Below are 21,206 nucleotides of genomic sequence, written 5' to 3' on the forward strand. Positions count from 1 at the left end.
TAGCATCTTTAAAAGGGGTACGATAAGATTGTAGCTGCGTACTTTTTTGGTCAGCTATTTTTGCAACACCGAGATAAGATTACCCCTTATTATCCTCGAATCGAGTCGAGAATTTCCTAATGCTATTTAGACGATAACGCGCTATAGAAACCAAATGACGCAGAAAAGACGATCATTAATTCCGCTAATTACTTACGAATTTTTGTAATTCCCCCCGCCATACAATTTGTTGGAAAATTCAATCTTCTAATATTGGCACTCTAGACTTTCTATGCCTAAACTGTTCGAACAATACCAAAAATCCCAACTTTACATGTCTCCATAAAATTCAAAAAATAAATACACATTAACAGCTACTGTTACATACTATACATTCCTTGAAGAGTACTAAAGCGTTCAGGCAAATAAAAATTGATTATTATATTTCTTATTTGTACTACTTTAAAAATCAGCGAATTCTATATCCATTTATTTAGATTTAGAGCATTAAAGTTAAAATATACTACCTTCTTATAATAGGATTTTCCTTAGCTTAGCACGCTCGTCATCGGTTAAAACGACGGACGTTTCGCGGCACTTTTGAGTCTGGGTTAGTCAGTCGATGTTAAAACTGGCGATTTCTTTATACACAAATGGGAAAAGAAATTGAATTGAAATTTCGGAGGAAAAGACGAGAACATATAAAATATTACGCAGACAACCAGGCGATGTCAGGGAAACCTTCTGTGGGCCAAAAACCCTACCCACACAAATACACGAACTAAATTAACAAAGACAACAAAACCAGAAGCAAATCCACTGAACAAATTGTGTAACAATAAAAATCGGGTCACAAATTTCAAGATTCTACGAACGTCATATTTTTTCCAAAAACATCAACGTGCATCGTCCCAGCTGGGACCATTCATATTTCCGGCATGTAAAACGACATATCTTAAATAGTTATAAGATAATATTGTTCTCATCAATACCAGTATGTTGCTTGGCGCTGGCGCGTCTCTCGGGTTTAATTTTTCTTACGCTTTTTGCACTTTCGTCTTGCCATGATTTACATATTCTATTTTCAAATACTCACGCTTCATCCAAAAAGACACATTGGCGTCCAATCGCAGATTGCATATTTTTTACATATCGACGCAATATCGGGTAGCTCCATTAAACCTTTTTTTGGATTATCGTTTTGATAGCCGAAACCAATATTTGTAACATTTTTTAAGGAACTTTTGGACCCATTAAATACATAATTTTCTTTTAGAATTTGCAAAAGGAATCGAAGCGAATTTAATATAATACTTAGGATTAGTTGTGGATTTTGGCGTCTTACGTTTAAGGCAAGCTTGAGAAATGTTTGTGACTGGTGGAACAATTTAAGACCGACTTGGATCTCAAGTTTAGTCTTAAGCTGTAGGTAGAGCTTAAGTCGGGTATTAATTTCAATAGGTATTGTGTGTTGCCTATCCCATTTCATATCATTTTTGCTCAACAAAATAAACAATAAGTATATAACGTATTATATACTTTGAATAAAAGTAGCAGCTTTGATACATTCCCTCTACCAGTAAAGAGTAAATTGTATTTCCTCTATGCTTCTACCCACACTTCACGTGTAGTAGTCTAAGATCTTAAAGTGGGTTTCAGTACACAGCTTTGAATTTGCGTGGTGACGGTTGTAGCATCGGCTATAACTACTTAATCAAGAGCTGTAGCATCATGTGTGAAAGTAGACATTTTTGCAAAAAAAAAGATACGGCGGCACTTGCAGTTGTTTCGGTTTTCAAGGAATGAATGATACAAGTTTGATAAAAATCAGAATACGTGGACATCCTGCGTAGTCTCAGGATTGCGTGAACTATGTCAAATTTTGGACAACGAAACATTGATTTTTTAGACGACAAGGCGCTGAAACATTGAATTGTTAACGAGGAGCAAGGGTGAAAAGTCGATTACGTTTCGTATGTCACTGCAAATCGGTAACATCTCTACTTGCATGAAGTTGCAAAATGTCCTGAAAGTTTATTAAAAACGACGCTTCCTCAAACCATTTTATTCCTATAATATCGCATAATACAATGTATAAAGAGCAGAGAATACTCTAATTTTTGTAATAATTAGAATCAATCGTTTGATATAGTACATAAATTGAGCCATGCGTATGGTGTAAATATAGTCCTGAAAGGCCACTAACTATAGAATATATTTAAATTTTTTCCCTTGTATAGAGGGTGCTATAACTACACAGCTATTGTAGATATCACTAGCCCAACCTTACAGATTTGAGTGTGTTTGTTACTTGTACTGTTTCAAAACAAAAAAATGCCAGTGTCTAAAGGTACGCGTTCCGGTTATTTACACATCAAAATTTTACCGTTAACTAAATAGTCACTAAAAATATATAACAACCACAGCCAAACCCATGTAATTATTGCACAATTTGTAAACATACCACTCTATAGGTGGTGTCAACTGTTCTATTTGTATAATAAGATAATATATTTAAATCTATAAGTAAATTGTATATCTATTAAGCTAGATTTTTATGCACCTCTTTTGTGTAAATTGGATGATCTAGGCCGATCGTATGGACTTTTGGAGTATACCTCACGCAACAGTGGATGCTTTCTTTGCCAGTCCATTGGTAATGGACTTCACAGGAGTATATGAAAGGTACGCAACTTGTAAATATTCTTATCAAATAATATGCATAGTTAAATAATACTCTTATTCACGCTTGTATTGAAAATAATTTTTACTAGTATTAACCCTTACCGACACTATTACTAATATTATTTAATAGAACTCATATCTATTCTATAAAAAACAAATCAGAGAGTTTTTTTAATAACGTAGCGCTTTTGCTGGTTAGTTCACAAAGCTTCTACTGACTAACTTGGGACCTCCAAAATTGATAGTCCCCGGTTTGGACTAGCGACAACTCTAATCTACAGTTAACTTTCCTTTATATACAAATGCGCTTAACATTATATAATCGCCTAGTCCACAACCGAAGTACAGGAACGGCTATTAAAACTTCAAAAATCAGCTGGACACATAAGCTGAAAGTTCAAGTTTCTTCGCGCTCATTGAACTACAAACGTGGGCAGCTTGCGCGTCTTGATCAGGGGCGAGCATTCGGCAAGGGGCAATGAAATCTTCAGGTCATTTTAAGACTTCACCGTCCCGGCGTCTTCAACTTCCCAAGTTCGTGTTCTTCACTTCTGGATCCCCTGGAAACAAAAAAGCTGGGTGATTAATTCGGACAGATATCGTCGCGCTTTCGCATTTCAAAGAGCGGTCCGTACGGTGACACGTAAAGTATCTAATAATAGATTAGCTAAAACTATTCCTGTCCTACTAGTCTATACGACGCCATAGGTCAAATAAAAGGAAGCCATGTGTTAAATAATTACTCTTCTATTATTTTAAAAAGAACCAGTTGGCAATGTTTGCGTGAAGACGATTTGGAGTAAAGCGCATTCCGAGCTAAAGCGCACCGCTTTGTCTAAGCTTTTACGAAGTATACCTGAAGAATTTGATAAAATAAGTGAAATAAATAAGAAGAGACACGTGCTGTCTACGTTATTAATAAAACCCGTTAGTTAGTGTTGCAAGACGTTACAGAAATAAGTACGAATACTAGAGAATCATGAAACGTTCCTAATTAAAATGAACGTTTAGTGGTTTGTGACAAAGCACGAAAGCCAGAATTTTATCAAATGTCACACGCCGTTGATTTTTCACGTCTACTTAGGTGGATTCAGTCGTAGAAGCTGCCCGGTGACGTCAATGCTAATATTTTGAACCTACAAAATCTTTCTTTTTTTTACTTCCATACCTTCTCTTTTGCAAGGGAACTGGACTCTTCATGTGAGCATTATGGGGATTTATGAGGCTTTTCATTAATTTTTTTAATTTTTCTTTCTGTCAACGTATTCTCAATATTCCACCCCAGAATTGACCATACGTACTGATTCTGGTATAAAGAGGCACATTTTCGAGGCAAAAATGTTCGTGCTTTATAAAAGTTTTATCTGGTTGTTGCGATAAGGAGTTTTATCAGGTAAAAATTAGTTAACGTACATTTTTTATCGCTGTTAAGAAGACAGTGTTTTGAAGTATTGAGCGTTTCATTTTGGAGAAGTGGGGACGTTTAGCGCGTTTCGTCGTTGATTGCCGATTTATTTGAAAATCCTAAAAGAAGGGAGTTTATTTATTGGTGGACGTAGTGATTCCTTAAATACTGGAGACAACGCTAGTTTTCTCGACGGCGTTTAGGGTACATTACGATTTGACATCGGCGCTTTAACCCTGCCGTTTTGACCCCGCCGGATTTGTCCGAAGCCACGGTTTGCCCCCAGTTGGTTTCACACCGCCAATATACAGATGGGTAGCATCGCCCACACCAGAATCAAACACAAGAAATTGTTCTTCTTCGATATTTGATAATTGTGTAGAATTACTATGCAGGCAGATTTAACGGCTGTGGAGGAGCAGGTTCGACGCGGAGCTTCTTTCGCTGAATTACCTTTACCATCGCATATTTATTAGGAAGCCTTCCTTTGACTGCATCATTAAGTAATTACTCGTACAAATTAACGAGTAGTTCACAAAGTATACCATTCAAATTCGATTTGAAACCACATTACAGATAAGGTTTTCAATGCTAATTACTTACCGCTATAAAGCAATAATCGACATGGGGGTAAAACGGCTTAGGGTCAAACCGACTAGGGTAAAGCGTACCTGGGGTCAAATCGGTGGAGGCAAAAAACCCGGGTCGAAACGGCGGAGTCAAAAAGTCCGTATACGCGTCTCTTACGCTAAATGACGAGTAGTCAACCATATTTGTTTTTATGAAGACGCAGTACGTCATTTTTTTTAATAAATCTGTGCAGAACAAAGTTTACCAAAATTGTGTAAAAAGTTTAACGCATGTTCGATTAGGTACCGAAAAAGTTTTGTTGAAAAAGGAAGAAGTACAGAGAGAACTTTTGTTAAGGTTCTACTTTGTTTAAAAGTTTCTACCGTCCGAACAGCTACCGAATTCATCTTATTTATTAAACCAGTCTTGTTTGTCATTTAATTCTGTGTTATAAAGCAAAATGAAGTACAAAAACTGTCAGCGTGTGTTTGAGTTAAGTATGCGCCTTATATCGAAAATCTTGTACAACCAGATTATTTGAATTAGTAAGAAAAAGACTGTAACCAATTTTAGTACTTCTTATTTTACATATCGACCGCCTAAACCGTCTAAACAAGCTTTGCAAGCTTTTCGTTCTTTAAGGCATTTTGTTTTAACTTTTTTTCACGGTCGGAATAAATATTTGCCATTGTCAATCAATTAATTCTGGTTTATTCGAATCCATTGTGCGACACCGATAGAGTTTTCAAGTCAGATTTCTTCTATTCCTGTCGCTTTAGAATATTATAAACTTCCTCAAAGCTTAATGCACTACTTACATTCCTTGTAGCTTAAATTTAATTATTATTAAATTTAATTTAAAATATATACATCTCCGGAGAATGACGAGAGGAAAATTTCTGAGATTGAAACAAATTGTTATGATCATGAGGGGAGGTACTCAGGTTTGTTGTGAGAGCCAAACAATGTAAGCAATGTAACATGGAAGGGAAACCGGTATAGGCGACAAATGCATACCTTTGAAGCCGGGCGATAGAATGAGTTGGTGGATGACTATTTCAGTCACTCTCATCGCGCCCAGTTTGTTTATTAGCACACCTGATAGAAGCAGAAAATAAAACTGTATGAATTTAAGTGAAATAGAAAAATTATGTCAATGAATTTAATGTTACTAGTGCGAGAGAGATAAATATACCACCACTTGTTTGGCTTCACTAATAATATGCTTGTTTCCCTTCCAGTTACGAGTATATAGGGCAATGGTTACTAGGCACTGTTTGACATTTGATTAGAATGACACTTTAAATGAAACGATTGAAAGAAAATTTTCGTACTCTAGCTTCCCTTGTTGAATTCTTTTTAGGTTTCCTTTAGGCTTATTAAAACCCGTCTTCCGGACTGATTAGTAATTCATTACATTTATTATGATTCGTTGTCACAAATATCTCCAGTCTATCGACAATTACTTTTCTTTATTTTATAGCATATTATGTTAAATTGTTATTTTAATAGGTTTGAATGAGTAGGCTAAGCCGTTCTTTAATCGCAAGGGTAGATAAAGTGAAACAAATGACAGTGCATTCTAATGACATCGGTCATTCTTATTTAAAATGCATGATATACAATCATGTTCAAAACATATGACAATTCTGTTTCTATGGAAACGATCGTGAAGGCAAAACCTAAGCTTGCTATTTTTTACGTCTCTCGCGCGATTTATGATTTTAAACATAACTGCCCAAAAAAAATATGTTCTCCTAAAGTGCTTAGAAAATTCCATCGGAAATGTCTCAAAACACACCGAAATATCTGGATATATCTCAAAACTAGATTCGATGGGAAAAATGCTGACCAAAATGTGGATTTTGACCATTTTCTAATTTTTTTTATGTAATTTCCCATTTATCATAGCAATGACGACTACCGGACTAAGGATAGAATTATAAAATATGTAGGTACCTACGAATTGTTTCATTTAAGATAAAGACATCGTTTCGGTTTTCGCGTACTGTGGAGAAACAATCTTAAAGAGTAAAACTTTTCAAGAATTATAAATCCCAATTGCAATTCACATTAGTAAATTATGTTTAAGAATGTAGTAATTGTAAAGTAGAGTACCTAGTTAATTAAATTTCGCAAACAGTAAGTGAATCTAAATTATAATTAAAATTTATATTTTAGAAAGCGAATTTCAAAGTTAATTGGTATAATCTGTCGAGTGCCGTTGCGTTGGTAATTTGAAGATGGAGTTTGGGTAAGAAGTTTTGCTGTTATATGTGCTGATTAAAATTTTGTTAAGAAAACTTGAGAATTCGGTTCAGATGGTTATTTTAAAAAAACAAAAATTCTAAGTTAATATAAAAGTGCTTCGGTAAGGTTAACCCAAAAAATGAAACTAAGATTCAATTCAAAGCTAGCACTTCATTTGTTAAACGGGGCTAAATTGAATTCGAAAAAACGCTTTTTTACCATCTAAAAATTCAGTATTCTTCCAACTAATGAAACGACTTGTTAACTAATTGGCACAATACTGAGGTTTTTGAACGATGAAATAAAACAAAAATACAAAACCTACTTGTTTACAACAGGACAGGACACCCTGTATATGAGACACTTCAATCTTTTAAAGTAATTCGAGGGAATTATTTAGGTATAAGCATAGAATTGGTTTATTTCATTCGATTTTGTATTTCTGTAGTGTTATTTTTGTTTTTATAATTTAGGTAACTGCGCAAAGTTTATTTGTAAAACGTGAATTTTCGTGTTAAAATGTAAAATTATTATGATTAATAAATTAAAATGGTTTCATCTTGGTTGTTTTGCGATAAGGAGTGTTATCGGACGTAATTTAATGTACGGACGTGTTTTGGTACACATAACAAGAGATGCAGGTGGCTAAAGTTGTGCGCATCATTTTGGGAATAAGTGAGAGCGCTTTCCTTCGCAGCTGGAGTTATCAATGCTTATTGTAATTGGCGCATTATTTCTAAACACTGAAAAGAGTTTTGTTGTTTAGTGGAGGTGGTGTTTCGTTAAATACTGCAGATAACGAAAAATCTGGGCTGGTTCGCGACGATTGGAACATAGACCGTATGTGTCTCTTTAAGTCATTTATTCGGGTTCTCCACCCGATGTGGTCGATTGAAGATGTTCTCTTTTAAATATTTTAATAAATGGCTGAGAATTCAAAAAGCCACTGTGACTTTTGAATTTATCAAACCCAAATGTTGGCTATGCCTATCACGTGATGTCGGCATGCATATTTTGAAATTCGCGCAATTCGGTGCATAACTAACGGAAGTGTCAAAAGGGCACTGCTTATTTTTGGGCGATATGGGCAATTCGCGAACTCCTATCTACAAATTTGATAAAGAATCCATCTGCAAAATTTCATCGCAATCGGTCCACCCATTCTCTTTTAATAGTTGGACATCGAGTGAGCGATTATGAGAAAAGAAAACAGTTTCGCTTAAACAACTAGACGCTAAAAACGTAGAAGGAGCAGTAAAAGTGATATAAAAGGTGTGACCCAACTTTTGGCATTGTGTATTATGTTTTTGGTATCTCCAACGCCATATGTGTAATGACTGTTGATACAAAATATCAACACAAACTAACTACAATATATTTTTTTAGAGATCGCACCCATATGTACTCGCGCCCTTATGTCCCCACGCCCATTTGTTCCGCGCCCTTTTGTCCTTGCGCCGATTTGTCGCGTCCTTTCTGCATCCCATCAATCCGTGCGTTTTATCGCATAGTTTACTAAACTAAACTGTTATGACTAATTATTCTAGTCTTTATCAAATTTATAATAGTATCCACACTTCCGTTTTTGCTTCCGTGTCTGCTACCGATTCCGCAAAAAATATCTTCTCTGTTTCCGCCTCTGGTTCCGCTATGACACTTCGTTCGCAACATTTGGATTACATCACATTCTCCAGACGTATCCATATTTATGAATTATTTTTTGTTCTTATATAATAGGTTAAATTCAAGACAAAATTTACACACATGAACCATACACGAAAATAGACGTTATTTCGGCCTAAACACAACAAATAATGACCGGACATCCTGTATATGAGAGTACATATTTCAGTTTAATAAATCAAATTCGTTTCATTTCAATTTGAATCTCAGTGGTGTTTTTCCATTTCGAATTTTTGGTAATGTGTAATTGTAGAATTTTTGTTTGTAATTTATTGAATTCAGATGAGGTGTGAGAAATGAGACACATCTGGTCCTTTGCGATAAGTGGTCTTATCAAGCGAAAATTAATTAACGCACGTGCTTTGAGGGTGATAATGAGGAGATAAATATTGTTACGTTCCACAGTTGGTGAGCTACATATTTGAACATTTTTTAAAAAAGAAGTTTATTTTATGGTAGAAGTGGCGTTTTTTAAATATAAGTACACAATATGCTAAAATACACCCCACGGTTTACTCCAGGCCATGGTATGACAAAAATTCTGCATTAAATCGTTGGGAATGTACCGAGATAGCTAGATTGAAGTTTGGGCATGGGAGCTACCCAGCTCATTTGCATAAAATTAATTTAAAACCTACGTCGCAATGTTCATGTGGATACGAAATTGGAGATTTGAACCACATATTTTTTGCATGTCCCAATAACACTATAGCTACGAAAACATTACTAAATGAATTACAATCGCATGGCGTGTCTTTTCCCATAGAACTAATCTCCCTCCTGGCACTTGATAAAGAGCCAATATGTAGAAGCTTACTGAACTTTTTAAAGAATAGTAAATTAAGAATTTAAAAATATATACTTCGCGTCCGTTTGTGACCATCCATTGTTTGCCCTCCTATGCAACCGAGGTCTGAGTCTGTGTTTTGTGTCTTGAAAGAAGTCATTGTGAGGGACACCACAATGTGAAATTTTGTGCCCCTGTTTACTCATATTCCTGAAATCCCATCTTATTCGCGATAAAATAAACATTCAAACCAATCAGATAATAAGGCCCATGGGCTAGATCCCGAATAGCCTTAATTAAATTAAAAAAAAAAAAAAGGCAACGAGCAAACGCGGCTGCTGCAGGTTTCGCGACGGCTAAAGGGCGTTTTAAGCTAAATTACGGAAAGTTAGCCCTATTTGTTTTATTGAAGATGCAGTTCGTCATTTTTGTTATAATTAATATGTGCAGACACGGGTTTAACAAAGTTGTGTGAAAAGTTTATATAAAATGTAAGCTTCGCATTCCTCAGCCTCAAGATAGTAAAGAATCCTAAATATACATTTAATACCTACAATTATAACACATGACAGTTTATGTTTACGTAAAAAAATAATATAGCCAATTAGAAATTGAATACTATCCTTTAAAAAAAGACTGTACACAAATCAAATTGTGTAAATGCTTACGATGACAGCACAGAATAGCAGTTAAGGTTCGATTTAGATGTTATACAATAATTTATGAAAAAATTAAAGTGATCCAGAAATAGAAAATGTATTCTTGATACTTTAGTAAACAAGAGAGGACGATTATTAAGTTACAATCTGGGTTAAAATGAAATAGTTGCTTCGTAGACAATGGAGAAGTTAATTTTGTTTAGTTTTCTATATTTAGATGACTAATATTTTTTCAGGTGGCATAGACTTCTGAGAAAATTCATCGAATTTCGACGAATTAATTATAGCAAAGCACTCTTTTCGCCTTCGTGACACTTTTAGACTTTTTTTATTAATGAACCGAGAGTTGCTCGTTTATGAGACCCTTACGATAAATACTTTCACCACAAAGAATTTATTTAATTAACTGTAATCCACTCGTCGACTGTTATCTTTCACGGAGAAAAGTGTCAAGATCTTGGTTATACCATTGTATATAACATACAATGGTTACATGTTTTGTTGTGCGAGTATCGTTAAATCAAGTCAATCAAATGTTTACGCGCGCTTTCTCAGAAGTTCAAAAGCGTACCTATCGTACCATTTAAGGGTAGTTTAACGAGGCCCTAAAAAAGTGAAAGAGGGGACGGCCGTAACGGCCGTATTGCAAAAACACTCATGGTTTTTGTTTTAAATTTAAGTTTTTAGAAAAAATACCTAAAGTAGAATTATTTCTGGTCGTAGATATATTATAGAGAAATGATATCACATCTCTTAGCTCAACATGGGATAAACTCGTACCGTGGAAACTGCTAAACATGCATTTTGTGAAAGGCATGGGGTTTGGAATTCGTTTTGAAAGATAATTCATCCTTCTGGGCGTGAAAAAATTACTCAGTAACTAAGAAAGGTGTTTATTTTTTGAGAACATGAAGGATTCGCGTTTTATGTTTGAAAGCGACCAGTATTGGTACCGAAAGTTACCAGAGAGTTTTTCCGTTGTATCAGAAGTGGTGTTTCCAAAACTTACGGAAGTTCAAGTATTGAAAAGGCAATCAGATTTTATTTGGTGGAAGTAACCCTAAACGTTTCGATATCTTACAAAATTTTACCCTAAGTCTACAATTTCAAGGGAGTAGCCGTTTACTTACCTTCGGTCCAGCCGACGTCTGATAATCGTATAAAGATTTCCATTGTACAGTCAAAATCGTCCATCCGAAAGCCGACGGGAGACGACATTTTCCAGACGTTGTAACTATTGTGACAATTTTATCTGTGTAAATCTAAATTGCTTTTTTATTGGATCCGCTTAGTAAAGCAAATTACTAGAGAAATAAAAACTGAGTTCGATTTGAACAATATTTTTCATGAATATCACATTGGAATAGATAAGAAAGTGAGAATCAGGGCAGGTAAAAAATGAACTACCACTTTCCGCTCCATGAAACAGGAAAGTCTATTTCAGACGTGAGTACGAATTGGGAAAAGGAAAACAAATTTACAGGCGATCATAAAAGCGTAAAGAGGATAAAATTAGTGACATTCTAGAAAAATAATTTAAATTTCAAGTGGCGATAAAAAATGTAAGTAGTAAAAAAGCCCATTCGATTTTTGCAATTACGAGGGAATTTTTTTTAAATTTTCAAGGAAACCGTATAAAACTTGAAAAAATGTGTTCCTCTACGTAACTACTATCTACACTAGTACAACTAGACCAGCGTTTCTTCAGTTGTTCCACTCTATTTAAAAAGAGTCGCGACGCTACTGCGCTTTTCAAGACATTTGAGGCAAATTTGCAATCCCTGAGTTTATTTTTTAGATGTTTGAGCAAAAATAAGTCGCATGGTTTGAAATCTGTGCTATGTGATGGATGTCGTAATACTATGAAGCGACGGTTAACGATAATGCCTTTATCATAGGGAGCTATGTGGTTCCTGCTGTTGTTGGCCTTGAGTTCATTCATTTTGCTTCCATTATTCAAGCATTAATCGATTCCTTTTGCCATGTGTAGGCAACCCTCACAGTTCCAAAAAAAATCTTTACCGATTTTCCAGACGAAGACTTTTCGAGAGTAGAGAGCTTTTATAGACCTACTGCATTGATTTCCGTTTTTTGGGAGGGATTCACGTTTCGTGGTCTATAAAAATGTACTAAATACATTCCTCATCATTTTCCAAAACGTCCCAGCGCTCTTCACAACTTTTTGTTCGCCGGTTTTTATCCCGACGTAGAGTCGGATATCGTGTAGTTTTCTCATGCCCAAATCTTCAGCTTTTTTTCTTGTGACCGTACTTGTTACTTGTTACTTTAATTTAAAGATTCTTGTTAAAACCGGCGCCGGCGGCGGCGCAGAAATCTCTGCAGAATAAGCCTTCCAAATTCAAAAAGATATATGGAAAACGGTATAAATAAGCATAAAATATGGTCCAAAAACCAAGTACATACAAAGATAACCATTAATCATTAAGTTGTGTTTAACATTTCAATGTGTACTGTCATTTTCCGTCCCCCGTAGCGTTACTCTTACTCCGAAAGAAAAAGTGTCACTTTTCGTCTCAAGACACGTGGATTTAGTCCACGGAGTACAAAAAATAGTATGCCATTTGTAAACCTTTACATAGTAAATAAAACAAGGACTTAAAAACTACAAAGAAATAATGAAATTAAGAAAAATTCCCAAAATAATTATCAAAAATAACTTTCATTTGGAAGACCAAAGCATTTTATGAAATTTTCTGGATACACTATTTATGTATTGTTGTGTAAACTACGCCATGCGAACGTTTTATTTGGATTCGGCACCTGTAATAACGATGGGACACCCTGTATATGAATTTCAATTATTGTTAAAGTTAAATGTGGTTGTGTTTAAACGCAATGTCGATCATATTATTTGATTTCGAGGTAAATGTTTTGTATTAGAATTAATGATGTTTGATTTCCTTCAAATAATTCTTTTGTTTATTTTGTTTTGGTAATTGTAAATTTAGGATTATATGCTGTGCGATTAGATTTAAACATCTGAAAATTATTTGCGTAGTATTAATTGTAAAAGTTTATCTCATGTTTTTCTCCGGTCGTAGATAAGAAGTTTTCTTATCGTTGCAAAGTAATTAGTACGTGTTATCGCTGGCTAGAAAACAGAGGTGCAGTTTGATTTTTCGAAGGCGCGCATTATTTTGTTAAGGTGGAATGGACGAAAGTGAGGAGAGGGAAAAGGTTTTAAATAAGCGAAATTGACGTTCTTGAGGGTGATTATTTATATTTCATGAGCGTACAGTGTACATTATCGGCGTCAACATTACAATAGCGATTTTTTGTTTGGTGGTGGCCCTTAGTTTTTTGGACGTGATCCTAAAATGGGAAAAGACACACCAAAAAACCAACGCATATATAGCCTCAGTGCCTTATGATAGGAAAGAAGAAAATTAACGAGGAGGCGCAGTATAATCTGGGACCAATTGGAGAGTTTGGTTTGGCCTCCTCAAAGTAATAAATAATATTGAATTCGTTATTTTTATGGTCAAAGGACCCTCGATATGAGATTTGTCGAGATCAGAATTTTTTACACCTGTTCATAGCTGTTCCATCTCGACATTTGAATTTTTTACAAAATTCGAGACAAATCAGAGTGGACGTACCCCAATCTTCAATAAAACCTCTAGTTCTACTTAAGGTTTTACCCTTTCACATTTTGTGATTCTGGAGAAAAATAATCCCCTCAAAGTAACTTAATAGCGAAGATATACAGGGTGTTTTTTAAAGATGGGCCATAGAAAGTACACACCTAGCATAACGCAATGTAAAGGCGTTGAGTTATTTAAAATGAGCCATAGGGAAATTTACATTGCGCCAATTGTTCTCAAATCTTGGCCTTGCGCTTAGTTATTTCACAGTTCTCGATCTCAATCCTTCAAAATGTATCAACGAAGCAGCAACATGTATTCCGCCGCTCGAAAAGGTGTTCAGGTAGTACAATTTGTAGAAGAGTGGCCACAGTAGCTGAGTGGTATGCGAGCTATTCAGTGCCGAGTATCGGGTATTGTTTGGTTGCCGGTGTAAAACAATTCGAGTACCGTTTGTAATGTTATACATTTATATCTGGAAAATTTACTGACGTTCCCAAAGTGGTGCCATTATAGTCGAAAAATCGGCTATATGAGAACTAGTCATATGAGAACTTGTCATACCAATGATGTCATACCAACGGCCAGTAATTTTCCAGAACGATACCTCGATCACTTATTGTTCCGGACGTCTTTTTCCCGTGCAATTTTAGATTACGCCTTGATCACGTTGGGTTGTCCACAACTAAAGCAGTGTACAGTTCAAACAAAAAATACATGGGACGTTTAGAAGCCTCTTCAGTATATTTTGCTTGTACAGCAGCTTTTTTTAAGAATAATTCGTGCTTTCTAGTACTTCATTGTTGATAAGTAAATTTCTAGCCGACTAATTTCCAAACGTGTTACTATCAACCGAGCCAATAAGTTCTTCATAGACGCGATATAACTCACAACCTTTTTTAAGGATCGTTAGATTGGATAGGTAGACAATATTAAAAAAGCCAGATTTTGGAAAGAAAACGTCTGCGCGATAAATAAGTAAAAGTATGATATGTATTTCGCTTATATCACGGTATAATATGCGATAAAGGGCTGGGGATCCATATTAAAACCACACATACTCAGCAAATACGAATAAGGCCCTGTAAGTTCAGAGCTTTGTAGGTTTGAGTGTGGAAGAAATTATGAGGCAGAAAATATTTTGAATTTACAGTACTGCATTGCTCAAAACGCCGTTCCAATATTGTAAAATAAATCACGTGAGAGAAATAGTCGTAATGCTAGGAGAGCTACTGGAAGACTCCATGATTAATCACATTGATTTTAATCTTCCGACGTTGTAGTTCTTCTTATCGAGTCGTTTAACTTAATAATGGAGTGCACTTTGAAAAACTCTTGATACTTTAAAGTTTCAAGTTGTTCGGTTAACCAACCTTTACAAGAGATAAATTCTAAACAACGCTAAGCATTTTGAAATTATTCTACTGACTAAAGGGGTAGTGACAGGTAAGAGACACTATGCGGTAGAAGAATTTAATTATGTTATCATCCTAGCGACAGATTTAGATCAGCAGCCCGCAGGGGGTAGTCGAGCGTTTTATCCGAAATAAAAAATTAAGAGGGCCAAGTCGGAATCATAATTCAGCAAATATCTGCAATGCGTAGATTACAGCAATAAATCTTGTTGTATAGTTTTTCTTTGTATCAATTTTGAATGGAAATAATAATAAATAAACAACCGAATTGGCTGTATTTGTTATCCATAACTCAATAACATAAAATTGATTTTCATCGGCATCTTCAAGTTTTACAAGCATGCGGGATGGATAAAAGGAATTGAACAGTGGATGAAACCGAATGAGTTATAGCCAAATATTTTATATCCTCAGAGCTAATCTAAATTAGAGGAAATTGAAACAAAAACAAACAATAAAGCGAACCGTTTTGGCTCAAACCCAGTTTCCCATAGGGAATCTATCCGAGTTTTGGCGGGAATCAAAATATTTATCAGTGCACGTGGTTATTTGGCGTGAGTTAGGGATTTCCTCATTTATCCGAGCCAAGGTTTCTCTTTTAGTGGAGCAGCACCTCGACTGCCAATATGCGTTTCCATTGAGAACTCCAGTTGGCACATAAAGCACCCACACCTCGAGCCAACTGGGGTGCATATAATGTTTACATGCCCGGAGCCAACCCTGCCATTTGCCAAACTTCGGAAAACAGTTGGTTGTAGGAAATTGACTAAGCTTAGTTGTATTTAGTTTTATCTCTAGGCGCGTCGAACGGAAATTTGTGAAAAAAGCTCCGCTTAAAATAAATTAAATAAAAACTCACGTTACCGATTCTAAAATAAAGTGTTTAAAATAAACAAGCATTCCAGTGACAATCGGAGAAGCTGAACTAAACTGAAATAAATTACAAAGTTTAAAATAAACTTAATTTCTCTGCGGAATATGTCAAGATTTATACAGTGGAAGAATTGGGTCACGGAACGCGCTTTTAAATTTCATCTCCTAATTTATTAGTCAACTGTCGTTGTTAAATTTTACTAAAGAATATATCTAATTATCAACTATTTTTAGATAGGTTCCTGAAATTTATTAATAGATGTTTATTCCTCCTCACAAAATGCTATTAAAAATAGGTTTAATAAAAGTGCCGCCGAAATCCGCGCATGCAATTTTTTTGTGAAATACGGAAAAATGGGGTACTTACTTTTTTTCAATATTTCATTATTCCTGTGATATCATTTTTCGAGGTCCGTAAATAAGAGATAAGGGTAGAATTAAAACTCTTCGCAGAAACGCATCTTCGACGTCGGCGTCGTAGAGCACCTAGGAGCGACGAGCTCCTCGTGCGTACTGTCGCTGCAACGACGCCTGGCCAGGCTCCAATTCTTCCCCCCATTCCCCACAGTTTCCACATTCGCCAATCCTTCCTGCATTCGCGTTCTAGGATACAAATGCATTACTGTTTATGTGAACTAGCATATAGAAATAGAGAAGGATCTATATCTAAAGGACAGGTTGAACGAGGAGAGCCAACGAAATGCAAGTATGCAGAATTCTAATTACGAGGATTTAAATTAGTAGATAAGGGTGGGATGAACATGTCGTGATGCAGACATTAATTCCGAAACGCTTTAGCTGTTCGAAATCTAATGAGAATGTGGTATATTCTTACAATGCACACTATTAGGGGATTTTCTACGTCGCAGAAATATAAATTACTTAACAATATTTAAATCGGACTTAAATTATGTTGCTGTTATTGGGTGTTTTTTTAATGGGTCGTCATTACCATCAATTTGGTACAATTTAGAACATTTTATAAAGTGCAAATCTTGATCCTTTCTCACTATCCTCCAGTAAACGCATTAGTACTCGTACACGTATTTTTAACGTATTTGCGTGTAGTAAAATAATTCTATACACGATACACCCATGAACGTACACTTGCAAACGTAGTACGGAATTACTCGATGCCTTTCCAACGTAATTATCACGTGTTAAAGGACTTTTAAAAGGTGATCTACAGTTCGATTTAAGTACATCAATTACTACCGTTTATTAAATTATTGATTATTATAGTTATTTATTTATTATCCCCTTCTTGTTCTGGGCCGTCAACAGGCTTGCACCCAATTACAGAGTGACCCGCATAATGATTTTTAGAGGTGCATTTTCAACAAAACAAATAGAGCTGATTTCCTTTAAAAAAATTTGCGTAAACAAATGCACCCGTCGGGAAACCAGCACCGTCTTCTCGTTGTCTCCAGTTTTTAAGGACGCACCACTTCCACCATAAAACAAACTCCTTCTTTAAGAATTTGCAAATAAATCGCTAATCCCAACGGAAGGCGCCAAAACGTCCCCACTTCTGTAAATGAAACGCATAATTCTTCGTAAGATTTTCCTCTCTTTATCAGCGAAAGAACACGTGCTTTAATTAAATTTCACCTAACAATAATCCTTTTTATCGCAACAACCAGATGTAACCTTTCTTAAATAATGCAAATCGACCAGATGTGTCACACTTCTAATACCTTATCTAAAACTGAATAACTTACAAAACCGTTAAATTTAAGACGAACAAAATTACGGATCTAGCAAAATTTCTAAAAGAAAAAACAAATACGGAAATACAAATTGAAGTAAAATAAACCGTCATTGTGTTTATACCCAAATAACGTCTACATAACGTTGCTTACACAACAATACATTCATAAATACTGAAAAAATGTTTATTCTTTTAAAGTTGCTTAAAATAATCTATAACACCCAACATTTGATGAAACTTTGATATGTCCAAACAGCGATGAGCTAGGATGCTAAAAATGTACGAGTAATAAAGAGTTGTGCCACCACGATTTAGACGGAACAGTAGGTACACTTTCATCCAAGTGATCTATTCCTGCCTGTACTTTATAATTCCAAACTTCCTGAATCCGCAGCAAAGATTGATTGACAGTATCAAATTAATACTCCTTATGGACTTATGGATCTTTTGGCATTTCTAAATAAAGTTTGGAAGACAGTAGTGGGCAATGAAGTAGTAAAAGTGATGCACACCAAATAGCTTATTAATAATAAAATGAAAAAACAAAAACAAAAGCGATCTTGTGATTCCGAAATTGTAACGACTGTCCTCGATATTGTTGTGTAAACTATGTCATGCGGACGTTTTATTTGGTATCAGCACCTAAAATAATGTTGAGTGTGAATTTAAATTTTCTTTAAGCGTAAATGTGGTCGTTAATTTGAGAACGTTAAACGTAAAAATCAATTAAGTGTAGATAAGCGGATGTCTTTCGCCGTAAGTTAATACACGTGCGCAGTTTATCTTGCGACCACGCTTTAATTTGTGAAAAAAAGAAAAAGAAACGGTTTTAAATAGATAATTCGGGTGTAAATCGTGGATTTTTTGGTGGTAGACGTTAATCGTTTTTTTTTGTTGTGGGCGTTGAAATTTAGCCGCTTGTCGTTTTGCGTGTATTTGGCCGTATTTTTCCGTATCGAAGTTTTTGAAAAGACATTCAGTCTCGTTTAATTGTAAAGTTGTGTGGAAGAAAGTTAGACAGTGTAACGAAGCACCTATTTTTCGTTTTGAAGTTTCATACCCGAAGTTATGATCGCACCAATATTTGTGGAGTCGACCAGCTTTACTGAACACCCGGTATCTAAAAGCGTTTTAAGTGGGGCGCTCCGTTACGAAGATTGTCCTTCCGAAAATGTTTATTTCTGCGTAGAAGTAGGAGGTGTAGGTTAATATAACGTAGTGGATTTGTAGAGCCGCCCGTTTAGGAAAATAAGAGGCTGTATGTAATTTTCCGTGGTCCCGAAAAATGTTTAATTGTTTTTACAGCTGCCGAAAGCTCTACTGCCAGGGAATAAGAAACAGAATCAATCTTATTAAGTTTTAGGTTCGTTAATTACCCATTAATAGATTTTAGTTTTGTAATGGTATACGAAAATCCGTGCAGTTTAAGCAAAATATCAACGTGATAACAGATTACGCCATTTGACCTGACATTCCGATTATTTGGGTAAGTATAAATAAGTATATGTAGTTGAATGGCCTACTAACAGATAACAGCATAAGGGCATTACTGGACTGCCGAATTTGGAGATTTCATTCCGACTATTTGGATAAGTATAATTAAGTATAAGTAGTTGAATGGCCTACTAACAGATAACAGCCTCTGATTAAGTCGAGATTACATCCGTTAGGTGTGCCCTTAAAAAAGTTTTTGACACCGGTCCCAAAGACGTCTGGGAAGGGCGTAATTAATTAGAGAAGTTGTAATTTTTGGATGTAAATAACCGAATACGCCGGCCGACTTGGAATTACCTATGTTCACTCGTTGCCCGATGGCATAGCCGAACTTTATATAAGGTAAACGCTTAATTTACGGATCACTTTTGCAGTTGGTGGTTAACCGAAACGTAAATCTTTTGCCTTTTGCATTTTTGTCTTTAGTATTTTAACCGTGTTTAAAATCTTTCTGCCTCTTGCACATTACGTTTTGTAAGTATCATATTAAACTTGAATACTTTCCGTAAATTTATTTAGCATACAAACCGTTTAATTTTTGCTTTTACAGTCAGTTTATCACACCGCATCTGTAGCTTTAGCTTTTTCGTGCATAGTAGTTCCTGCCGCTCCATTAATTGCAAGGTATGGTTATTGCCACTTCCTGTTTCATTAATTATATGGGGGGGGGGGGGGTCTAGTTTTACTGCATTTGCTTTCCCGTAGAAACCGCTAAGTTTATTTTAGCACTCTCCAGTTGTCTAAATCGAAGTGTAAGTGCAAGTAAAGAAGTAGATTTCCAGTTCGTTTTTGAGTTTTGTTTGTGGGTTCTTTTTGTTGAAAATCGCAGTTACGACCGGACATTTTGGATTTCTACCATTTTATTGTAATTAAGATTCTTTAATTAGTTTGTTCAATCGATCGCTTGTGCGTGGTACTTTGTTTATAAGTCCTGTGTGCTTCTCTTTTTTTCAGCTTACTATCCTACCCGAAGTAATTTCCCTGAGACAAAGCTGCACAATATACCCCCCCCCCGCCCCCCACCCCCAGTTGTTCCATATATTCGAAACAAGCCACCCTGCTAAATATTAATACTCATTATTACCCGGTTTTAATAAATAGTGCAAAGAGTATTACGTTAACTAAAATTACAAAAAAAAACGTGGTGGCAAAGTATTAGTATAAAATATTAATTAATTCAATGCCGAGGGCAATTATTCAAGAATCTATGTCTACGCAATTCTTCCTAGAAGAATAACACCGTCCTTTTTTCCAGTGCTTGGCATGTTTCCTCTCGCTCCGCCTTTACACAAACCTGTTCGACAACAAGCGGAATTCCTTTTCCTGCCTCTCCGCTGCTTTTCTAGAAAATAAAAACCTACAGTATTTAAATCGAATTTATCGATCAATTTGGTTAAATCACAAACGTTGAAATTTAGCACTACCGGAGGTAAAGTAAACAAAGTTTGATACAAATAAAAATAAAAATAGTTATTACTGTATAGGTTTTTAGTAAATAATTCATGTGGAAGAGGAGGCGCCCTCTTTATGCATAAACATTTAAAACCCAATTTTTACCCATTTTTATCACTATTGTATCACACTTTGTTTACGTTTGCTCCGGTAGTGCTCAATTTCAACATTTGTGATGTAACCAAATTGAGCGCTAAAATCGATTCAAAGATTGCAGGTTTCTATTTTCTAAAATTTGGCTACTACCTGCACCTAACACACATCCAAAATATGTATAATTCAAGAAAAATCAACCCATTAAGGAAAATCTTTGCAAACGAGCCCATATGTAGTATTGCAGGTGTGCCAACTTTAAGCGCACATATCTCGAAGGGCAGTTTTCACACATAAGAAAACTTACGTGTGAATTTGTGGAAAACGGAGTGTCGGTGAAGGGAACTTACAGAGGGAGATTGCATTTCGTTTAGGTGTAGCACACCTTTTGCTGATATCAAAACGAATATCTGGAGAACAATGAAGGAATGCATGTTCTGGACGAGACATATCTTTTGGAGCATTAAGCGTGATTATCTCGAAAGCTCCGAAGTAGCCCCATCCATTCAGTAGCATATAATTTGAATGCGATCTAGGCGGCCCTT

The 21,206-nt window shown here is 35.6% G+C and overlaps 1 long non-coding RNA gene across 1 annotated transcript; it reads right to left on the bottom strand.

The window, feature by feature from the left end:
- Positions 1–2,029: 2,029 nt before the first annotated feature.
- On the bottom strand, positions 2,030–16,490 carry LOC116175152. The gene is made up of 2 exons (XR_004146255.1): positions 16,279–16,490; positions 2,030–3,224 (listed from the first exon to the last, which is right to left on the bottom strand). It is a non-coding gene; the product is annotated as an uncharacterized LOC116175152 (long non-coding RNA).
- Positions 16,491–21,206: the final 4,716 nt, after the last annotated feature.

Source organism: Photinus pyralis, unplaced genomic scaffold, assembly GCF_008802855.1.
Source record: "Photinus pyralis isolate 1611_PpyrPB1 unplaced genomic scaffold, Ppyr1.3 Ppyr1.4_LG6, whole genome shotgun sequence".
Classification (NCBI taxonomy): domain Eukaryota; kingdom Metazoa; phylum Arthropoda; class Insecta; order Coleoptera; family Lampyridae; genus Photinus; species Photinus pyralis.